Below are 12930 nucleotides of genomic sequence, written 5' to 3'. Positions count from 1 at the left end.
CAATACTTGGTATTTATGGCCAGGTGCAGTGGCTGAGCACTTTGGGAGACTGAGGTGGGCAGATTCATTGAGCCCAGGAGTTCGAGACTAGCCTGGGCAATAAGACAAAAACCCCGTCTCTACAAAAAGTACAACAATTAACAGTTTATTAGTGGCAAGCGCCTGTGGTCCCAGCTACTTCAGGAGGCTAGGTGGAGGATCACGTGAGCCTGGGAGAGGTTGAGGCTGCAGTGAGTCGTGATAGTGCCACTGCATTCCAGCCTGGGAAACAGAGGGAGACTCTGTTCAAAACAAAACAAAACAAAACAACTTGGTATTTATATCACATCTTATGTTTTATTTTTTATTAATTTATTTATTTTGAGATGGAATTTCACTCTTGTCGCCCAGGCTGGAGTGCAATGGTGCATTCTCTGCTCACTGCAACCTCCACCTCTTGGGTTCAAGCGATTCTCCTGCCTCAGCCTTCTGAGTAGCTGGGATTACAGGCACCCACGACCAGGCCCGGTTCATATTTTTGTATTTTTGGTAGAGACAGGGTTTCACCATGTTGGCCAGGCTGGTCTTGAACTCCTGACCTCAGGTGATCTGCCCGCCTCAGCCTCCCAAAGTGCTGGGATTACAGGCTTGAGCCACCATGCCTGACCTTATTTTAAATGGTCTCATTTAATTCTCCCATCAATTCTATGAGGTAGAAATTTTTATTACTCCATTTTGTAAACAAGAAAACGTGAAGCTAAGAAAATTATTTTTCCTGCAATTAGACAACAGTAAGTGGAAGAGTTGGGATTCAAACAGATCCAAACCTTTAAATGCTTCACTACTTTGGTATCTGTCCTACCGGAGCCACTCAGCCAGGAAGTGTACGATATGTAGAGATTGCTTATTAGATCAGGTAATTTCTGCTGGTTAAGTGGAGGTTACGGGCAGACGTGGACATTGTGCAGTGGTATCCACCCTCCACGTGTCTGCTTCTCATGAACATGAAGTCTTCCTAAAATGTACCCACTGTGAAACATCACTGCCAGTGGTGGCTTCTTGCTGAACATTTTTAATCGACTGTCCACCATAAACCTAAATTTGACAGGTCTAAAATATAGCTCAACTCTACCTCTCTACCTCAATCAGACCTTTCTCCTGACTTTCCTATTTCTTTTAAGAATTTCATTATTTTTAAACCCAGCCATGTAGATTCAACATCTATAAAAACTATGACAGCCACTATTGGCTAAGAATGCATTCCTGTTTTTGTGCTAAGCATTTTAGATGTCATCCATTTAATCCTCCCAACAACCCTATGAGGAAGGTACAATTGTTAACCCTGTTTTATAGATGAGGAAATTGAAGCTTATGTAAATTGCCAAAGGTGACACCTTAGCATCATCTGTCATTACTCATCTCCTTCACCTTCCATAGCTCGTGAGTCACCAAGTCCTGTCAATTCTCCCTCTGTATTGTTTCTTTTGTTTATTGCTTTCTTTCCATGTCCATTGTCACTGTACCAGTCTTGCCCGTTTTTGACCTATGCCTGAATTGCTACCATAGCCCAATATGGTCTTCCTTGTTCTATAATCTCCTTCCTCGCATCTTTCTAATTTGCTTTGGTCAGAGTAAGCCACCTAAAGTCCCACTTTTATTCCATCTATCTTCAAGTTCAAACCTTTAAACTGGAAAAGATACACTCAAATGTCCCCAGAGGTAATCTTTGGAGAGTGTTATGGTAGCAATATTTTTTAAAGAAATTAAATAATTTAGCTATATTAAAAGTAAAAGAAAAATGTGTTACAACGATATGTTGAAATGATAGGACAAGATGCGTATAAAGATTAGCAACCATTGTACCCTATAAAATGTGTGGTTCTAGCCTTGGGGAACTCTCACTGGCCATCTGACCATCTCAAATATGCAAATGCTTTTTTGAGAGGCAAATCTTCTCATAAAAAGAACAGTTACGTAAATGTGTTTAATGTTTTCCATGTACTTATACATTTTATTATTAGTATTAAAATAACAAGTGTACGTGGAAAAAAAAAAACTCAATCAAAATACTACCAAAGGAAAATAGTAACTATGGATGGGGAAGGATGTGTTAATTAATTTGATTGTGGTAATCATTTCACAATGTATATGTATCATATTGTATACCTTGAATTATATAATTTCTATATGTCAATTATGCCTCAGTAAAGCTACTGAAAAAAGAAAACAAATTCCACCAAAGGATAAAACAATAAAAAAATTTATCTCTCAAGGTAACTATTGAATAAGGTGTTTTGTATATTTTTCTTTACACTTCTCTGTAATTTACAGACTTTGTTGTTGTTGTTGTTGTTGTGACAGAGTCTCTTGCCCTGTTGCCCAGGCTGGAGTGCAGTGGCACAATCTTGGCCTGTGCCACCACGCCCGGCTAAATTTTTATTTTTTTAAGTAGAGACAGGGTTTCGTCATTTTAGCCAAGCTGGTCTGAAACTCCTAGCCTCAAGTGATCTGCCCACCTCTGCCTCCCAAAGTGCTGGGATTACAGGCATGAGCCACTGCACCCAGCCAATTTACAGACTTTCTACAATGAACATGTATTGCTTTATAATAAAACATAAGGTCAATAAAGCATAATGTAAACAAAGGAACCAAACTCTCCATCATTCCCTGCTACTTGTAATATAAAGTCTAAATTCTTTGACTGAGGCCTGATGTAATTTGGCCTAAACTGCTTTCCAGGCTTATTATAATATACTCTTAAATTTAAATGTTCTGCATCAGGTAAACTATTTTAAACACAGTTTTTCCTGCTGTATCTCTGACTTATGCTTCTTTTTTCTTCCTGAAATGAGCTTCCCCATTCTCTTTCAATATCCCAACTCAATCTATTGTTCAAGGTCTTAGACCCATGGAAAGCCTTTCCTAAGAAGGAAGGAGTCAGTATGTAGTATTTACTATGTGTGCTAGGCCCTCTACTTGGAGCTTTACTTGGTACTTCATCTAACCCTCACAATAACTCTGGAAGGTTGATGTTATCTTCATTTTGCAGATGAGAAGACTATGTTTCCCTCAAGCCACACAGCCAGCATGTGGTGGAGCTGGAATTTGTTGCCAGCTGAATCTTCTGCCCCAGGTCAGCAAGTTCTCATTTTTTCTAACTTTTGTGGCTCATATCTGAATGATAAGTTTTACCAGTAATCACAGAAGTGCATTCTAAGATAGTGGAATTTCTTATAATGTTATTTTTAACTAAGTTTGTGGTAATTTTTATTGGTGGTAACTTATATTTGTATTTTTATCTTCTCAACAAAAGCTCCTTTTGGGAAAACTTGGGTTCGAGTCCTAACTTGCTACTAGCTATTTGTCTTTGAGCAAACTCTTTAACTTTTCTCAGCCTCAGTTTCCTCCACTGTAAAATACAAAATAATAATATCTAATTCTTGAGGGTTATGAAAGTTAAAAGCCCAGAATATTCCTTGTACAAAAGAGCTGCCTGTGGTGTATTTGATTTGACATGATGATAGTTTATTTTCAAATCCATTACATTTCTAGTTTCTTTATAGTAACTAGAAATATAATAAACCACTATAGTGGTTTGAGATTTTTTTTTTTTTTTTCCAAGACGGAGCCTCTCTCTGTCACCCAGGCTGGAGTGCAGTGGTGCGATCTCAGCTCACTGTAACCCTGGCTCCTGGGTTCAAGCAGTTATCCTGCCTCAGCCTCTCGAGTGGCTGGGATTACAGGCGTCTACCACTATACCCAGTTAATTTTTGTATTTTTAGTAGAGATGGGGTTTCACCATGTTGGCCAGGCTGGTCTTGAACTCCTGACCTTGTGATCTGCCTGCCTCGGCCTCCCAAAGGGCTGGGATTACAGGTGTGAGCCACTGTGCCCAGCCGAGATATTCTTAAAACTCAGTGACCTAAACTAGAGGAATAGATCTTTTGTGTCAAGACAATAGAAAATTGACTACATAAACTTTAAAAGTATTTTTAATTAAAATTGGTTTTCTGCTTTTTGGTCAGAATATCCCATCTTGCTGTTTAACCAACATTGAACAAGAGATTCAGTTACTGGTTAAAGACTGTTTCTGAGGTAAATGTTTACATTTATAAACATGAATGTTGTGACTGAATGTTGTCACTGTTAGTCCAGAAAGCCACTGTGAATTTATTTATTTATTTTTTTTTTTTTTTTTTTTTTGAGACGGAGTCTCGCTCTGTCCCCCAGGCTGGAGTGCAGTGGCGCAATCTCGGCTCACTGCAAGCTCCGCCTCCCGGGTTCACGCCATTCTCCTGCCTCAGCCTCTCCGAGTAGCTGGGACTACAGGCGCCCGCCACCACGCCCGGCTAATTTTTTTTGTATTTTTAGTAGAGACGGGGTTTCACCGTGGTCTCGATCTCCTGACCTCGTGATCCGCCCGCCTCGGCCTCCCAAAGTGCTGGGATTACAAGCGTGAGCCACCGCGCCCGGCCCACTGTGAATTTAAAAACAGTACACTGAGACATATGTTTACTCAGAAAATGAAAAAAAATTTAAAAAATCTCTGGCCTTCAAAAACAGCAATTTTTAAAAACAGATTATTTATATCAGAAAAAAAGGAAGCCAGAAACAGTGGTTCATGCCTGTAATCCAACACTTTGGGAGGCCAAGGCAGGAGGATTGCTTGAGTCCAGGAGTTCTAGACCAGCCTGGGCAACCAAGCAAGACTCTGCCTTTACAAAACAAACAAACAAACAAACAAAAATTAGCTGGGCATGGTGGCACATGCCTGTAGTCCCAGCTACTCAGGGGGCAAGAGGACCACTTGAGTCCAGAAGGTTGAGGCTGCAGTGAGCCATGAAGGTGCCACTGTGTTCCAGCCTGGGTGACAGAGTGAGACCCTGTTGAAAAGAAAGGGAAAGGGGAAGGGGAAGGGAATTACTGTATTCATTCCAATTATTTTCTTCAGGGTCAGATAAAAAGAAGCAAAACTTGCCTAAAGAAATGGTTCATACGGCCGGGTGCAGGGGCTCATGCCTGTAATCCCAGCACTTTGGGAGGCTGAGCCGGGTAGATCGCCTGAGGTCAGGAGTTTGAGACCAGCCTGGCCAACATGGCAAAGCCCTGTCTCTACTAAAAATACAAAAATTAGCTGGGTGTGGTGGCACATGCCTGTAATCCCAGCTACCTGGGAGGCTGAGACAGGAGAATTACTTGAACCCCGGAAGCAGAGGTTGCAGTGAGCTGAGATCACACCATTGCACTCCAGCCTGGGCAATAGTGAGACTCCATCACAAAAAAAAAAAAAAAAAATTGTTCACAATTTTTTGGCTTTTACAGCATCTTTATTACCATTCTTTAATTTTTCAATTCCTGCACAGATTATTTATTTATTTATTTCTGTATTTGGAGATGGGGTCTCTCTCTGTCACCTAGGCTACGGTGCTATGGCACAATCTTAGCTCACTGTAATCTGGAACTCCTGGGCTCCAGCAATCCTCTTGCTTCAGCTTCCTCAGTAGCTGGGCCTATAGGTGCATGACACCATGCCTAGCTAATTAAAAAAACAATTTTTTTTGGTAGAGACAAGGTCTCACTATGTTGCCCAGCCTGGTCTTGAACTCCAGGCCTCAAGTGGTCCTTCCACCTCAGCCTCCTGAGTAGGTAGGCCTACACACATGTGCCATCACACCTGGCCTTTCTGCATAGATTTTCTGGTAAAGGTGCTGAAAGACCTTTACTTGCTAAACTGAATTAGATTTAATTTCATTCTGAAGTTTGTGAGAGTTGGCCATAATCCTTAGGATAATTGTGGAGGCAGAATAAAAAATTAGACAGGGGCCAGGCATGGTGGCTCTCACCTGTAATCTCAGCACTTTGGGAGGCAGAGGTGGGCGGATCACTTGAGCCCAGGAGTATGGGACCAGCCTGGGCAACATGGCGAAACCCAGTCTCTACTAAAAATACAAAAAGTAGCCAGGTGTGGTGGCACATGCCTGTAGTTCTAGCTACTTGGGAGACTGAAGCAGGAGGATTGCTTGAGCCTGGCAGGTGGACGTCACAGTGAACCAAGATGGCCCCGTTGCACTCTAGCCTGGGTGACAGTGAGACTCAAAAAAAAAAAAAAATAGGTATTTGCCACTTAAATTTAAATTTTTGGTGAGTTGTGAATCAACAATTGAGAAAAATTATAAGCAACTGCTAATCTTTTTAGCCTTTTATTTACTTTTTTCCCTACTACCACCATTTTTAAAATTATAAAGTAATTTTCAGCCTTTTAAAAGATAAATACACCTGAGATTAGAAATGACAATTCTATTATTATTAATATTTTACTTCACAGTTATTAAAAGACTTATCAAAATACCCTGACAAGAGCTGTAAGCGTGTGTTCCATCTAATATTGAAAATAAAGTTTGGGCTGTAAATAGTAAAAATCTCTCTTGAGATTGCAACTAAGAAATTCTCACTTCTCATTTGTCTAATCCCCATTTGTTATGAATTGTTTTATTAAAACAAAACAAAACCTTACACTGCTTGGCAAGTCATTAGGATTTTTGTAGGGTTTAAATATTCTACATCTGCCTCTAACAAGATTATCCGACTTTTCTCCTTCTCTGAACAATCTTGAAAGAGTGGTTTATATTTCACAGTTTCCATTTTATTCCTTCTTACTCCTTCTTCGGCTCACTGCAATCTTGCCTTTGCAAGACTGCCTTCAGCAAAAACCACTCTCCCCAGTCAATTTATTGCTAAATCAAAGCAACGCATTTTCGTCTTTATCTTATGGGACTTCCCTGAGGTATTAACCCACCAGAAACATACTCTTGCCCTGCTTGAAACTTTCTTGGCTCTCTTTCTGTAACAGCCATTTTCACTGCTTTCCTTTCTACTTCTCTAGTTTCTCCTTCTCAGTCTCTCTATGAGCTTTTTTTTTTTTTTTTTTTAGATGGAGTTTTGCTCTTTTTGCCCAGGCTGGAGTGGAATGGTGCAGTCTCGGCTCATTGCAGCCTCCGCCTCCTGGGTTCAAGTGATTCTCCTGCCTCAGCTTCCTCAGTAGCTGGGATTACAGGCATGCGCCACCACGCCCAGCTAATTTTTGTATTTTTAGTAGAGACAGGGTTTCACCATGTTGGCCAGGCTGGTCTTGAACTCCTGACCTCAGATGATCCACCCGCCTTGGCCTTCCAAAGTGCTGGGATTATAGGCGTGAGCCACTGCGCCCAGCCTATGAGCTTCTTTAAACCTCGCAATTCCCTTGATTGCCAACATTTTTTTTTTGCCTCACTTTCCCTGTGGTCACATCCACCATTCATGTCTACAACTAAATATGGTGAATGAATCCAAAATCCTCGTCTCTTACCCAGACACTGCCTCTGACCTTAGGACATTGATAAATGAAATAGCTCACTCCTCTTGAGGTTCCATAGGCCCCTTGAACTTGACATGCTTAAAATTCAATTTTTCACCTTTTTTCTCCCCAAAATAAGCAGCACCACCATCCACTCATTTGCTCAGAAACCTGGGAGTTACCCTTGACACTGCTTTTCCCCTTAAATTAAGCTCATGTCTAATTGGTCGCAAAGTCCTTTTGATTCTAGCTTATCATCTTATATCTGTCTTCTCATTTCCATTTGGTTCTTTAACTTGTACAATTCTTTAACTGTACTCCAGCCTCGGCAGTTTCCTGTCTTGCTTTACGTCTGCCCCACCTAACCATTCTTTATGTGGAAAAGTGTGAATCTGATCTTTCTTGTTTAAAATTTTTTCAATGGCTCCTCTATTGCTTGCCTTGAAAAAAGTCCAAATCCTTTGATATTTTAGACAGGGTTTCACTGTGTTGCCTAGCCTGGAGTGCAGTGGCACAATCACAGCTGACTGCAGCCTTGACTTCCTGGGCTCAAGTGATCCTCCTGCCTCAGCCTCCTGAGTAGCTGGGACTACAAGCATGTGCCTCTCCACCTGGCTAATTTTTTTTGGTTTTTTTGTTTGTTTTTTTTAGACAGAGTTTCACTCTTGTTGCCCAGGCTGGAGTGCAATGGTACGATCTCGGTTCACTGCAACCTCTGCCTCCCGGGTTCAAGCAATTCTCCTGCCTCAGCCTCCCAAGTAGCTGGGATTACAGGCATGTGCCACTACGCCCAGTTAATGTTTTGTATTTTTTAGTGGAGACAGAGTTTCTCCCAGGCTGGTCTCAAACCCCTGACCTCAGGTGATCCACCCTCCTCGGCCTCCCAAAGTGCTGGGATTACAGGTGTGAGCCACCATGCCCGGCCACACCTGGCTAATTTTTTTTAAGTTTTTTTGTAGAGACAAGGCCTGGCTATGTTGCCCAGGCTGTTCTCGAACTCCTGAGCCCAAGTGATATGCCTGCCTTAGCCTCCCAAAGTGCTGGGATTACAGGTGTGAGCCACTGTGTCCCACTGGCAAGTTAACTGTAAACTGGGAAGATTAATAGTTATGAGAATTAAATGAGGTAATATTCAATAAATGCTATTATTTATTATTATGATTAATATCCTCATTCATGTCTTTGAAAATAGTACTACCATTTCCTTAAGATAAATTCTTTTTTTTTTTTCTTTTTTTTGAGATGGAGTCTAGCTCTAGCTCTGTCACCCAGGCTGTAGTGCAGGGGAGCCATCTCGGCTCACTGGGCTCACTGCAACCTCTGCCTCCCGGGTTCAAGCGATTCTCCTGCCTCAGCCTCCCGAGTAGCTGGGATTATAGGCATCTGCCACCACTCCCGGCTAATTTTTGTATTTTTAGTAGAGACGGGGTTTCACCATGTTGGCCAGGTTGGTCTCGAACTCCTGACCTCGTGATCCACCCGCCTTGGCCTCCCAAAGTGCTGAGATTACAAGTGTGAGCCACCGCACCCGGCAAAGATAAATTCGTAAAGTAGAATTGTTGGGTATGCATTTTTAAAGACTTTCGTAAGCATATTGCCAAACTGCCCTCCAGAAGAGTTATACCTGTTTATATGCTCACCAGTGCTAATGAGAAAGTCTGTTTCTCCATATTGTTAACTCAATTGTGGGATTACCGGTTTTTAAAATAACTGCCAAATTGATAAGTGAAAAATCGTCTAGTTTTTGTAACTTATTGAGTCTGTTTAACAAATCTGCCACAGAAAGATCAGATATAGACTGATAATATAGAGTGTTGGCTGGGCTGGTCTCGAACCCCTGACCTCAGGTGTCAGACTGGCCAAAATGGTGAAACCCTGTCTCTACTAAAAATACAAAAATTACCCAGGTGTGGTGGTGCATGCCTGTAATCCCAGCTACTCAGGAGGCTGAGGCAGGAGAATCGCTTGAACCTGTGAGACGGAGGTTTCAGTGAGCCGAGATCGCGCCACTGCACTCCAGCCTGGGTGACAGAGCGAGACTCCATCTCAAAAAAAAAAAAAAAAAGTGTTACTGCTATTTACTTTGTTTTCATTGTACATCTTAACATTCATGTTTTTCATCTCCTTCAGGACTGAGAACTTACACATTTTTGAACTCCTTTAATTCCCTCTTTCCTTCCGATTCCTTAGGAATGAGCATGCACTTGTGTAATTGAGTTGAAGAAAATTTAACACATATTTCCTATTAAACTTTTAAGCTCAGTAGTCCAGTTTCTTTGTATACCTTTCCATGGGGAGCACAGAGTGCTGTGCTGAGTGTTGGTGACCTGTTTGGAATTCCTCGTTAGTCCCTAACTAGCTATACAACCTTGGGCAAGTCGTTTAACCTCTCTGGACCTTCATTTTCTTACATGTAATGTAAGTGAGATGGTACCAGGTAATTTCCTAGGTATCTTCTAGTTCTCACATTACCCAGGTTAACATTTTTCTTCCAAGAAGTTCCTTCCTACTCTGCTGTAAATATTGCCCTCCTCCAACATAGTGTCATCTCTGAGGCAGAACTTGCTTCTTTCTAGAACTGTAATTTGTTCAGTGTCATGAACCCTAAGATAACAGTAGCAACTACTATCCCAGAAGTATAGCCAAGACTTTGATGTGAAGTAGGTCTTATTCACTTTTTGTGTGTGTGTGATAAAATCCTTTGAAAATTTGTTGCATGGTGGTTCATGCCTGTAACCCCAGCACTTTGGGAGGCTGAAGCAGGAGGATGGTTTGAGCCCAGGAGTTCAAAACCAGCCTGGGCAACAAAGCAAGACCCCATCTCTACAGAAAAAAAGTTTTCTTTATTTATTTTCTATGTTTTTGAGATGGAGTCTCGCTCTGTCACCCGGGCTGGAGTGCAGTGGCGCGATCTCGGCTCACTGCAAGCTCCCAGGTTCATGCCATCTTCCTGCCTCAGCCTCCCGAGTAGCTGAGACTACAGGTGCCCGCCACCACACCTGGCTAATTTTTTGTATTTTTAGTAGAGACGAGGTTTCACCGTGTTACCCAGGATGGTCTTGATCTCCTGACCTCGTGATCCACCCGCCTCGGCCTCCCAAAGTGCTGGGATTACAGGTGTGAGCCACCGCACCCAGCCAAAAGTTTTAAAAATTAGCCAGGCATAGTGGTTTGCACCTGTAGTCCTAGTTACTTGGGAGGCTGAGGCAGGAGGATTACTTGAGCCCTGGAGGTTGAGACTGCAGTGAGCCATGATTATGTACTCCAGCCTCGGCAGTAGGAGACCCCATCTCATTAAAAAGGAAAAGAAAAGAAAATCTGTTGAAAGCTAGGGACCCACTCACAGAAAAGCATGTATAAGCATATATACACAAAATCTTAGGGGGCTCTTAGACCCTCTGGAGCCCATCTATATACTCTCTAGGAATCCACAAATCCTAGGCTAGGAACATTTGACTTACGAACATTCAAAGGATCCTTGGAGATTAACACAATTGTCAAAAACACTCTCTTCCTATTGGAAAAGGGAGCTGCTATATTACATAAAAAATAGAGAATATTAAAACTGTTTTTGCGGTCGGGCGCGGTGGCTTACGCCTGTAATCCCAGCACTTTGGGAGGCCAAGGCGGGCGGATCACGAGGTCAGGAAATCGAGACCATCCTGGCTAACACGGTGAAACCCCGTCTCTACTAAAAATACAAAAAATTAGCCGGGTGCAGTGGCGGGCGCCTGTAGTCCCAGCTACTCGGGAGGATGAGGCAGGAGAATGGCGTGAACCCAGGAGGTGGAGCTTGCAGTGAGCCAAGATTGTGCCACTGCACTCCGGGCTGGGCGAAAGAGAGAGAGCCTGTCTCAAAAACAAAACAAAACAAAACAAAAACTGTTTTTGCTGCTGTAGCTGAAGCCATGCGTATGCTCAGGCTTCAGAGGAAGTTTTCCTCTAGTATCTTTCGCTGTAGCAAAAAGAAGGTCTGGTTGGCTCTCAGAGACCAATCATAACTCCCATCAGCAAATCAGAAGCTGATCAAACATGGGCTGATCATCCGCAAGCCTGTGCCTATCCACTCCCAGGCTCCTTGATGCCAGAAAAACCTTGGACCACCGGAAGAGCAGGCACCTGGGCACAGGTAAGCAAGAAGGTACAGCCAATGCCCAAAGGCCAGGGAAGGTAACCTGGATAAGGAGAATGAGGATTCTGTGCCAGCTTCTTAGAAGATACTGTGAATCTAAGAAGACTGATTGCCACATGTATTATACTCTGTACCAGAAGGTGAAAGGGATTGTGTTCAAAAACAAGCGTATTCTCATGGAATTGTCCGCAAGCTGAAGGTAGACAAGTCCCGCAAGAAGCTCCTGGAGGACCAGGCTGAGGACCACTGGCCTAAGACTAAGGAAGTGTGCAAACTTCATGACGAGTGCCTCCAGGCCAAGAAGGAGGAGATCATCAAGATGTTGTCCAAGGAGGAAGAGACCAAGAAATAAAGCTCCTCCTTTCTTGTCTATACATAGTGGCCTCAGTAATTACATAGACCATTCAAATAAAACAGGCTTTTATCTGCTTGAAAAAAACCCAACTCTCTCAAACCCAACCTTTTATGCTTACTTAATTGCAAATATCCTCTTCATAAATCAGATCATGTACTAACTGCTTAAATCTTTTAGAATAGAATCTGAACTCCATACACTATAAGGTACTACATAATCTGGCTCCTGCCCACCCTTGTTTAATACTTTTGTGCCCCACTGGCTTCCTTTGGCTCTGGGAACACACCAACTCTCTACGAGTCACTCTGTTTCTGCTGAAGGGTCTTAGAGTGACCTCTTTTCTCTACCCTGACCACTTCCCCTGTTGCCATCCTTAAGGTCTCAGTTCAAATGTCCCCTCTTCATTTGAACTTCCCCCACCACCTTCACCCCTACCCCAAGTCATTCACTATCATCTCATCCAGTTTTTTTCCCTGTGTAGTCCATCTTACCACAGTCCAGGCCGTGGTTTTTGTTTATTGGCTTATTGTCTTCTCTCTCCACTTGAATGTTAGTTTCATGAGATAGGGAGCCTTACCTATCTTATTTATAACCATATTCCCAGAGCTAGGTGCAGTGCCTGGCACATACAGGTAGTAGGCACTCAATCACTGTTTGTCAATGAATAAACTTCAGCCAGGGATGGATTAAGTAAGACCTTAAGAGGGTCTAAACACTAAGGATTATGGTGCTTCTCCCCCATATTTAATTCTAACTAGCAATTTTGGTGCTCCTTCCCGATATTTAACTCTAACTAAAAACAGTACTAAACCACACAGTTACATGTACTGAAGCAAAAATAGCTTCTTTCTAGATTATCTGATTGTAAACCTTGGACTCCCTGCCTTGCTGGTGCCCTAAGTGTATGTGCTCTTCCTCTGTCCTGGGGGAGTCTAGCACTCACTCAGTCCTCTAGATGTGTTGGACACTGTTTTAGTTTAAGATTGCCTATGACTACAAAAAAACCTTGCTGGGATATTGATGAAAATTAGGTTAAATCTATAGATCAATTTGGGAAGAAATGACATCTTTATTGGTTCTTGCAATCCATGAATATAGTATGCCATTCCAATTATTTGTCTTCTTTAATTT

At 42.4% G+C, this 12930-nt stretch overlaps 1 protein-coding gene and 1 pseudogene across 1 annotated transcript in view; both read left to right on the top strand.

Annotated features, from left to right (window-relative positions):
* Nucleotides 1-12930, top strand: part of DUSP16 (dual specificity phosphatase 16) — a 125036-nt gene that overhangs the window by 20028 nt on the left and 92078 nt on the right. Inside the window, exons 3-4 of the mRNA XM_058443586.1 lie at nucleotides 3029-3112; nucleotides 4005-4074. The gene's annotated coding sequence lies outside the window, so the exon portion shown is untranslated. The remainder of the gene's footprint in view (nucleotides 1-3028; nucleotides 3113-4004; nucleotides 4075-12930) is intronic.
* On the top strand, nucleotides 11221-11796 carry LOC116472190 (large ribosomal subunit protein eL19-like; annotated as a pseudogene).

Source organism: Hylobates moloch, unplaced genomic scaffold, assembly GCF_009828535.3.
Source record: "Hylobates moloch isolate HMO894 unplaced genomic scaffold, HMol_V3 SCAFFOLD_8, whole genome shotgun sequence".
Classification (NCBI taxonomy): Eukaryota; Metazoa; Chordata; class Mammalia; order Primates; family Hylobatidae; genus Hylobates; species Hylobates moloch.
Note: the sequence above shows the minus strand (reverse complement) of the source record. Positions and strands in the feature narration are given on the sequence as shown.